Source organism: Triticum dicoccoides, chromosome 5A (assembly GCF_002162155.2).
Source record: "Triticum dicoccoides isolate Atlit2015 ecotype Zavitan chromosome 5A, WEW_v2.0, whole genome shotgun sequence".
NCBI classification, from domain to species: Eukaryota; Viridiplantae; Streptophyta; class Magnoliopsida; order Poales; family Poaceae; genus Triticum; species Triticum dicoccoides.
The window spans coordinates 521632125-521642421 of NC_041388.1; the positions used below are offsets into that span (position 1 = coordinate 521632125).

General features: G+C 46.1%; 1 pseudogene; it reads right to left on the bottom strand.

Moving 5' to 3' along the window:
* The window catches only part of LOC119299857, an 11709-nt pseudogene extending 6024 nt beyond the window's left edge, over window positions 1–5685 (bottom strand).
* Between the last annotated feature and the right edge of the window lie 4612 nt (window positions 5686–10297).

The following is a 10297-nucleotide window of genomic DNA, read 5'->3' on the forward strand; positions in this document are numbered from 1 at the left end:
AGGGGGGGGGGCTAAAACCCTAAACCTGCGGCGGCCTTTAGTCGCGGTTGGCCAGAAGAACCGCGACTAAAGGTCCTCCGCCCCGACGGCCACCTGGCGCCCACGTGGACGGGCCTTTAGTCGCGGTTCTTAAGCAACCGCGACTAAAGGGGGGGGGGGGCTTTAGTCGCGCCCGTTCGGTCGCGCTTGCGCAACCGCGACTAATGGCAGTTGCGAACCGCGACCAAAGGCCCTTTTTCCACCAGTGTGATGGGAGAGTTTGCCCTAACCGCCTAGGGTTAGGGAGGAAACGGCCCACCGAGAGTTTTTTCTTTCCTGCGGGAAATGACCTTGACCAAGAATTTTAACATAAAACACATCATTTAAGGTTTTAAAACTACAGAAAATCATGCATGTAGAGGATGAATGCAAGTATATATGTGCAAGTTAATTTTGAAACTTAAACATAACCATTTATGAGTAGGAAAAATATCATGCATTTTGAAACTTAAACATAACCATTTTGTATCGACACAAGTTTTTTGTGACTTGCACCGTACTTCGACCAATTTGCTATTTACATGCACATACTTATATCCATGCTCAACATGATTATCGAAAAAACAAAACATTATATTTATCCATTCTCCTTCTTTTTGCGAGGATATATATCCATTCTCCACGTGAATACAGTATCATAACTATCTAAAACGTAAATGATGTGATTTTTGCTAAAAAAATCTGAGTCGAGATCATATACACCATGTTAAAACCGAGCCCTGAACTATACTCGCGTGAAGACTGCACCTGCATTTATATGCTCCCCATTATCCAAGCCAAATCATTGAAAAACCCGAGTAAATGGAAGGGTCAGCCTCGATCACATGACCTGACCTTTCTGCCAAGCCATGCATGCAGCAGCTAGCTTTTGTTTTAGACAAAAAATGCAGCAACTAGCTAGCCTTACGTACGTGTGACCTATTGACCTTTCTCCCAAGGCATGCATGCAGGGCCTAGTTCGATCTGCCTGCTACTGACACGGGCCATGCAAGCACGTACGGCGACAGGGAAAAGGTGCCGGGCCGCCTGGGCTCCATGCATTACATTTTTTTTTGTCATTTCCTATGCGAAATGGGAAATAATTTGCGGATGCTCGCAGTATGTTTGCACCACAAACAGATGGCTCATACTATGGGCCTGTTTTGAAGTCCTCCAGCTCCATGCTTCACAAACTCCATCTGCATAGTGGAGCCGAACGATTCTAGCTCGAGAAGTTTGCTTTGAGAAGCTGTGCAGAATCTTAGCATAATAAGCATGGAGTTGAGAAGTTGGGAAATAACAGCTTCAGGGAATCCTCCAAAACGTGGAGTTGGCTGAAATTACATGGTTTGCCACCCTGAAGTGAACAAAACGTTCCGTTTAATCTCTTTCCTCCCTTCTTTCCTAGTGAAAACTGGCTCGTGGCTCTTTCCTCCTACAGAAACACATCTCTCCTTTCTTCGGCTGCATGTTGGGCCCATGGGACGATTTCCATCCAGCCCAATATGCCGCTACCAGCCCAAAGTGGCGACGGAGAAGCTGTTTTCACTGCCGAAAGGACGTGAATCGCCGCGTGGTGTGAGAAGATGGATTGGGAAGCTGGATTTTTGGAGTTGGGAGGAGTTCAGAACAGGGCCTATGTAGATGATGGTTTGAACAAGCCGAGGTCCCGAATTGCAGCGGCGCCCCCTCGTTCGTCTGCATGGATACCACCGCCGGAGGATCACTCAAAGATACATGTGGATGCAGCAATTCCGCGTGCAGGAGGGTACGGAGCTGTAGGAGCTATGTGTTGCGATTTCTCAAGAATTTTTCAGGGGGCATCTGTGGTTGTCTTCAAAAATATCGATGAACCTTAAGTTCTCTCAGCCATGGCGATTAGAGAAGCACTAGCATTGTCAGATGTTCCATACTTTCAAAGAATTCAAGTGGACTCGGATTGCAAGACGACAATGCAAGCTATCAAGAGAGGGACAACGGCATCCTAAGGAGCAAATGTCCATGAAATCAAGGATCAGGCTACGTCTTTTAATTCTTGTATCTTTAGGCATGAATTTACAACCTCAAATACCGAGGCTCACAAACTAGCAGAACATGGACGCTCAGGGTTCGCGGCCATGTTTGGTTAGGTCACACCAGAGACCTTTTATTCGTCCCTATAAATTGTGTGACGGTTGAATAAAGCTTTGCGAGTTTGCCTAAAAAAGGTTGATCTTGGCTAAAAACTAATTGGGACAGTCGATTTGGCTGGACCGTTAAATTTTAATCCAACGGCCGTCCAACCTTCTTCTTTCTTTAGCCCCCTCTTCGTTCGACCCCTTGATTGGTGCCGACTGAACCGCCAACTAACGCCACCAATGGTCTGCGGCACTCCTGGACATGCCTTACTGTTATACCATGTTCTTGTTGTTGACTCTGCCACGTTGCCGCCACCCCGGCATTCCTTCTAACCCTCCCCCCACCATCACCATCCTTCTTCTCCGGTACCCATAGCTCACCCCGCTCCCCGAAAGTCAAGCCCCCCACTCGCTCTCATCGGGAACGTCGTGGTTGCGACATCCCTGTCTCCACCTCATTGAAGCCTCGAGTTCACCCGAGACGGGGATGCGGCTGTCCCCGACGGCCTTGGAGCTCCGCGCTGCCTCACCCTCATCAAGGAAATATCGCTAACGCGCTTGCCATTTTTAAGCAAGTTACTAATAGCAAACATGCATTGATGCATACATATACAGTTGCAAGTGCAACGCGGCTGGGGCACCCAGAGGGGAGGAGAAGTAGAAAGGAAAGAGGACTATGGCATTGCGGGACCAATCAAGCTGTGGTCCGTGCACGTCACCTAAGTGATTTTTTGTATGTGTAACCCCTCTGTTTCCTAATATAAGACATTTTAGTTGTTTTAAAATATTGACTATATACATACTAAAATGAGTGAGCATGCATACTAAAACATGTCTAGAAACATATGAATCAAGAAAAATGTAAAAGGTCTTATATTAGGGAACCGAGGGAGTATATAAGTTGATGCACTGGTCGGCCCTCAAAAGAAGAACCGAATGCACTGAGCAGTCCAATATATAACTCCATGCTGATACACACGGGTATGAAAAAAATCAAGATTACATGGACAATGTTATAACTTTATGATTGACTTATATATAAGAACTCTTGGTCGACTTAGATGTTGACAGATAATAAATTATTTAGTTCAAGAGCTCAGTTTTTTCATTTTCTCGGTTTTTCATTATCCTAACTGATAGCAATACGAGGAAGGAGAAACTAATTTCTTTTCCTTAAGAAAATGCATATCTATGTCAATGTTTTTTTAGAAACATAGTACAGACATAGATACAAGCATTCACACACTTCGCAGTTCGGAGAGACTGAGCTGGTGGATCCTCAAATTGAGGTAGTCACCATAGATGGCTCATAGTTAAGGAAAATACGATCATTGATGTCGAGCCTTGTATTATTTTTTTAGAGAAAAGACATGCGTCCGACTGTATAAATAAAGCCACGAGGCAGAATTCAGACAAGTACCAAATAGGACAAGAGTTCAGGGTCCCACCTGGGAGGCGAAGAAAAACGTCAACAGTTTACACAAATATGAGGTGCGCAGGCCAGCTACCCACTACCAACGACCAAAATGTAAACTAGCAACAACCGAAGCAAGCTTGAATCTCATAGAGGAGCAACTTGATTTTGCTGAGAAAGGGATGAGGCCATGGTCCGCACTTTAGAGATCAGCATGCAGCTGCATTGCATCTCGGCCAGACTCCTTAGTCAATAATGTTCACTGCTGACGAAATGAAGACAATTTGTACAAACAGTCGGCATGTTAGTACGAAAGATATGATCAAGAGTAAATTTGCTCCTATAGCACATCCCAGCAAAACCAAACAGAAATAACCAAGCACCTATTCAGGCCCGTCCGCTGATTCGCTGCGGCTCGAAGCTCAACAAACGACGAAGTGGCGCAGTTAACACCCAGCCACGACATGATGCAACTCCAAAATAGCTTAGCCAAATCACATGGTGAACACGTTCCACCCAGGAAACACATTCATCTGCTCGGTTCGCTCGACGTCAATGTTCTCTTTATTCCTAATTTAATGGCTGCACAGTGCAAAAAGTTTCCCGGAATATTGCATCATCAAACCATCCGTGTCACCCACCGGCTCTGAAATGCGGCCACACAGGTTAAATCGATCGAGTGCGACGTGTCGCTGAGAAAGGGACTAGACATGGTTTGTCTTTGGCTAGTAGCAAACGATAGAGGGAGGACAAGGACAGGATGATAGTGTACTGCGTGGTTCTTGAGGAACAAGCCTTTTCGCTTTACCTTTGCCCTTTGCTGGAAGGAAAAAGTTCAAAATAAACTTTAAAGTTGTAGAGAAAAGCTAAATCAAATCCTCAACTTGTAATCCCGGAAATCAGCACACCGAACTCTATGATCCCGGTCTATTTTAACCCTTGAAGGTGTTTAGCTGCTATACCCGCTAATGTGGCAAGGATACTTGACTGCCTTTTTTTTTTTGAGAAAAAGATACTTGATTGACAGCCCATCAACGCAGTTGCTTGGGCGCTCGCTCTGTTCTGTTTTTTCTTTTTCGTTTTCTACGAACCCACTTGTGTATCTTGTTTAACAAAAACTTGTCTTGTATCAGGAGCAATACAAAAATACTAGCAGTACGTAATGTGCATGACAGGATTTGAACTAGTAACCTCGGGCTAGTGGGGGCCGCACCAAGCCAACGCAGCTGAAGGATGCAATTTATCTGACATAGCACATTCCTTATAAGAACAGAGAGTATTGTTCATATATGATTTGTTTTTTTGAAAAATAACGAAACATTTATTGGAAAAAATGTGAACAGTTTGAAATACAGAGTATTATTTAAAAGCAAATAATTTAAGAAATTCCAAATTTTTTTAGAACAATGTGACACAACAACATTTTGCAAACTACACATTTTACATTAACTTAATGATAATAACATTTTTTTACATTGTATAAACATTTTAAATTTTATTCAGGTTTCATAATTTGTACCTGTTTTTATTTTAAAATATTTATGTCCGAAATAGTGTTCGCTTTTTAAAAATTTATTGTGTTTTAATACAATCAATTTTTTGAAAAGCTATTCAGAATTTTTAGACAATGTTTGCAGTACAAAAAATTGTTCAGGTCAGCATGTCTTCAATATTTTCTGCTACAGTACCTCCTAGTTTTTAAAAAAATGTTTGCTATGGTTCCTCCTAGGTTTTTTTTTCTTCTTTCAGAAAATGTTCATGTTTTGAAATGTTCAAAATTTGAAAAACAGTTCAAGATTGAAAAAACCTTATTGTTTAAAGTTTTTGCTCACGACGTTGCAAAATATTTGCGCTCTATTTTTTTAACTTCTGAACAATTTTTGAAAAAACTATTTTTTTTAATTTGTGACAGAAAATCGAAAACATGAACATTTTTAAATTACTGTACATTTTCTGAAATGCATAATTTTTTTATGATTGAAAGGATGAACATTTTAAAAAATACACAATTTTAAAACACAAACATTTTTTCATTTTTCAAAAACGCAAGTAATGAGCCAGCCCAAATACTCGTCAGTGAGAGTAGTACCTTATCCGGCCGGGATTGTTATATTCCCGGTGCCCCAAATTGGTCATAGGGTCCAAAATAGACCGGGATTGAGAAGTTCAGAGTGCCAATTTTCGGGATTTAAAGTTCAGGGTTTAATTTATATTTCATCTACCAATTTAAGGTTCGTTTTGGACTTTTTCCTTTCTGGAAGTACTTGTGCCAATTGCCATGCCGTAACGAGCAAGGTGTTTGAGCGAAGCTAGCTAGCCTCCGACGTGCCGGCCCGCGCTTCCCTCATCAGGCGATCAGAGTCAAGTCGTACCATTTGGGTACTTGAGATAAGCAAAACGTGTCACGACCGGAGAAAGATGGATGACGCGCGGCACGCCAAATCTACACGTACGTACGTACGTACGATCGATTAGATGGCAGGTGGATGGATAGATACGGAGAGGTTACGCGGATAGGCCATGGGCTTCAGTTTCCTGCAGGTTAGCTCAGCTGAGTTAACCGTGCATGCAGCAATCATCCCGGCGGTGAGATCGATGCAAGCCTCACACGATTTCACGGCATAGCTACTTGTTTTGACTAGTCGTGCGCGGTTACGATCGGCGATGGCCGCCGTGCGAGCTTCAGCTGGCTTCCCGACGGCGCCCCGTTCCTGTTCGAAACTGCTCCAAGACTTCCTGTTTGCCCCGGAGCTATTTGAGGTTGCTCGCAAGACGCGCTCAGTGCATCAAGCATTGACCGGCGACAAATGGGTCCAGGACCTAGCGTGGCAGGGTATCCAGTGGGTTACTGTCGTCGTTCGTTTGTCTATGGGTAAATATCCGATCCATGCAGCCCCTATCAGCAGGCGTCGCGGACGGCTTCCGTTGGAGGCTCACGGAGAACGGCGTCTACTTATCCGCCTCGGCGTATCGGTTGTCCTTCATTGGCTCGACAATCTTCCCACTTCAGAAGGAAATCCGCGTGGCGTGGGCGCCGGCGAAGTGCAGCATGTTCGCCTGGCTGCTCACTCAAAGGCGGGTCCTCACGGCGGATCAGCTGCTGGCTCGACAATGGCCAAACTCATATTTTTTGCCCCCTATGCTCTCGCAGCTTGAAGACGGCAATGCACTTGGCCATGGAGTGCCCGTGGGCGCGGCAACTATGGTCACTTGTGACCGACATGTTTGGCGTCCCAGAGCTCCAGCCAGAGGAGTGGGATAATTCTTCCTTCCTCATGACCTGGTTCAGCGAGCTGAGTCGTGGCCCGGCCTCGACAAAGTTGGCACGATCGGTGGCCATGCTGACCTTGTGGTCGATCTGCAAGGAACGTAATGCTTGCATCTTCGATGACAGCGTTGAGCGTTCGACAAGGCAGGAGTTGCACCTCCTAGTGGAGGCACGCGATTGGCCGGTGGCCGGTGGCCGGCACTTATTGTCGCGAGAGTAGGTTTTCGTAGCTGGCTCTCTAGCCGCTTTGTTTTTGTTTTCGCGTTTGCTTTGGCCCTGCTTGCTAGTTGTTGCGCTAGCTCGCACCCTGTAACTGGCATTCTTTGCCCTACTTCTAATCAATTGAAATGCGCACCTCTGCTGCGTTTATTTCAAAAAAAAATAAAATCAAAGGGAAACACGGTTTAAGCCTTCACGTAGCAAGAGGAATGCCAGAGGTTGATGTTGGCGATGATCCCGGCTGCCGCTAGTCGTCGAAGTACTGTCTCGACAAATTTTACTGACCGATGCTTTGGCCACGGCAGCGTGTACGCGAAGGTACAAACAGGCAACGCACACGTCTTGGAGCTAAGCAGGCAAGCACACAGCTTGATGGATTCTCGTGTCTAGCTAGCTAGCACGAACCAGGTCACCGGAACACAATACGCAAGATGATGGCAACAGGTGCGTGTCGCATCTGTGTTTTCTTATTGCTTTGATCTGATCTATTTACAGGTATAGGATACAGCTATATTTATACTAGTACAAAGCTAGCTAACCCAAACCTACTCGGATGATTGCACCAAGTCCGTGCTGGACTGGTCTGCCGTGGTTAATTCCAACAATCATCCCCCCAACCACGATGTCCTCACTTCACAACTTGGACGCCGATCCTTTCCCGCATCTCCGTGAACTTCTGTCGCCCCAAAGACTTGGTCAGGATGTCTGCAAGCTGGTCGTCGGTGCAAATGTAGTTGACTTCAATCTTGCCTTCTTCCACGCAATCTCGTATGTAGTGATACCTTATATCAATGTGCTTACTTCTATCATGATGCACTGGATTCTTACATAGAGCAATCGTGGACTTGTTGCCAACGTAGAGCACCACTCCTTCCAGTTCCTTGTCAGTGAGGTCACCGAGTAGCCTTTCTAGCCACACACCTTGACCTGCCGCGGTTGCAGCTGCAATATACTCCGCTTCACAGGATGATAATGCGACCACCTTCTGCTTTTGTGATACCCAACTCACTATGCTTCTTCTCAAGAAATATGCCACGCCCGAGGTACTTTTACGGTCGTCAATATCTCCTGCCAAGTCGCTATCACTGTAGCCAAGTAGCTCCACCATCTCCTTCTGCTTCTCTCTCAAATAGACACAACCGAAGTTAGTTGTCCCTTTGATGTACCTGAGTATTTGTTTCACAGCTGCCCAATGTTCTGTCGTGGGTGCTTCCATGAAGCGACTCACTACACCAACGGAATAGGCCAAGTCCGGTCGTGTATTCACAAGATACCTTAGGCTTCCGACCACACTTCTATAATCCGTTGCATCAACTGCTGGTGCTTGGCTCCTCTTGCTAAGTTTCAGTCGAGGCTCCATTGGAACATGACTTGAACAGCTTTCAAGAATCTTCTTTGCATATGCCTCCTGGCATAGTGTGATTCCCTCCGGCTTTTGATGTACCTTGATCCCGAGATAGTAAGTCAAGAGCCCTAGATCACTCATCTTGAAAAGCTCCTTCATTTGTAGCTTGAATCTAGCAATCTCCTCCTCATCTGCTCCAGTTATCAAGAGATCATCAACATAGATGCCCACTAGGAGACGATCCTTGACTTTACCTTGCTTATACATAGCATGCTCCAGTGGACGTTTCTCAAAACCAAGAGAAACTAGTGTACGATCAAGCTTGATGTTCCACGCCCGAGGAGCTTGGCATAGCCCGTACAATGCCTTGTGTAGTTTCAACACCTTGTGCTCCTCTCCCTTTTTGTTGTAACCCGGTGGTTGCTTCACATATACTTCTTCTTTCAACTTCCCGTTCAAAAAAGCGGATTTTACATCCATGTGATGTAGCTTCCAAAATTCTTGAGCCGCGAGAGCTATAACTAGCCTCACCGATTCCATCCTTGTGACAGGAGCGAACACTTCCTCGAAGTCTACACCTTGCTCTTGCACGTATCCTTTGGCTACGAGCCTTGCCTTATGCTTCACCAAGTTTCCTTCGGCATCTTTCTTGACTTTGTACACCCACTTGAGCCCTATGATTTTATGGTCGTTGGGTGGATCCACGAGCTCTCATGTTTTGTTGTCTTGGATCGATCCCAACTCCTCGTCCATAGCACGACGCCAACACTCCTCCGTGTTTGCATCTTCAAATTTTGTCGATTCCTCGATGCTAAGCAGACACCGCCGTCCTCTTCCTTTAATTTTCACAGGATTTACTTTTGGAAGCATTTCCTTTGGATATAAATCCACCACTGGTCGAAGACGTACTGGTGTTGACGGATGTTCCCTTGTCTTCTGTACAGTCAAAGATGAGAAATCATCATCTGAAGTTGCCACACTTCCGTTTTCAGGCGATTGGAGCACCCTTGAGCTGGCTACACGTCCACTAGGTGAACCACGTGAGATTGGTGTACGTACAGGAGAACCAACAATCCCATGCACGTGGCCTTCTAACCCTCCTGACGCAACGTGAGGGCTACGTCCTGGGCTGACTTCTCTGGACTCTGGCTCGAGTCCATCTTCAGGTCCATCAGTTGGGCCACTGGATGGGCCGTTCCCCTCTGACACGTTCTTTTGGCCAGCTGAGCGAGCGCTGCTGCGTGCGTTGCTGCTTGGTGTGCCGTATGCAGCTTCGTGCACGTCGGCCGCCGCTGCTTCTGGCGCGTGCCTCGCGCCATCGTTTTCTGCCGCGCCGCTCGCGATGCTTGAAGTCTTCGGTTGATGACCAATGTCTGCATGCTCGTAATCATCGTAAACAACGTTAAAAATTTCATCGGAAGACGGGTATACCGGCTCGGTGGAGTTCCAATTCCATGACCTCGCTTCTTCAAAAACCACGTCACGCGTCACAACCACCTTATTGATCGAGGGGTTGCACGCACGGTATGCCTTTGTTCCCTTTTCATAGCCAATCAACATCATTGGAGTACTCCGATCCACCAATTTGCTAGTATGCCCGGTCACTGTCTTCACATGCGCCACGGACCCAAAAGTGCGAAGATGGTCAACTGTGGGCTTGTGTCCGTACCATGCTTCGTACGGCGTCATCCCAACCACACTCTTGGTTGGAGCCCGGTTCAGCAGATAAACGGCTGTATTGACTGCCTCACCCCAAAACTTGCTCGGCATGCCTTTACTCTTCAACATGCTTCGTGCCATCGCCACCATGGTCTGATTCCTCCGTTCCACAGCACCGTGTTGCTGCGGTGAATATGGCGCCATAAGATACCTCTTGATCCCTTGAGCTTCGCAAAATTCCGTGAATGCACGAGACT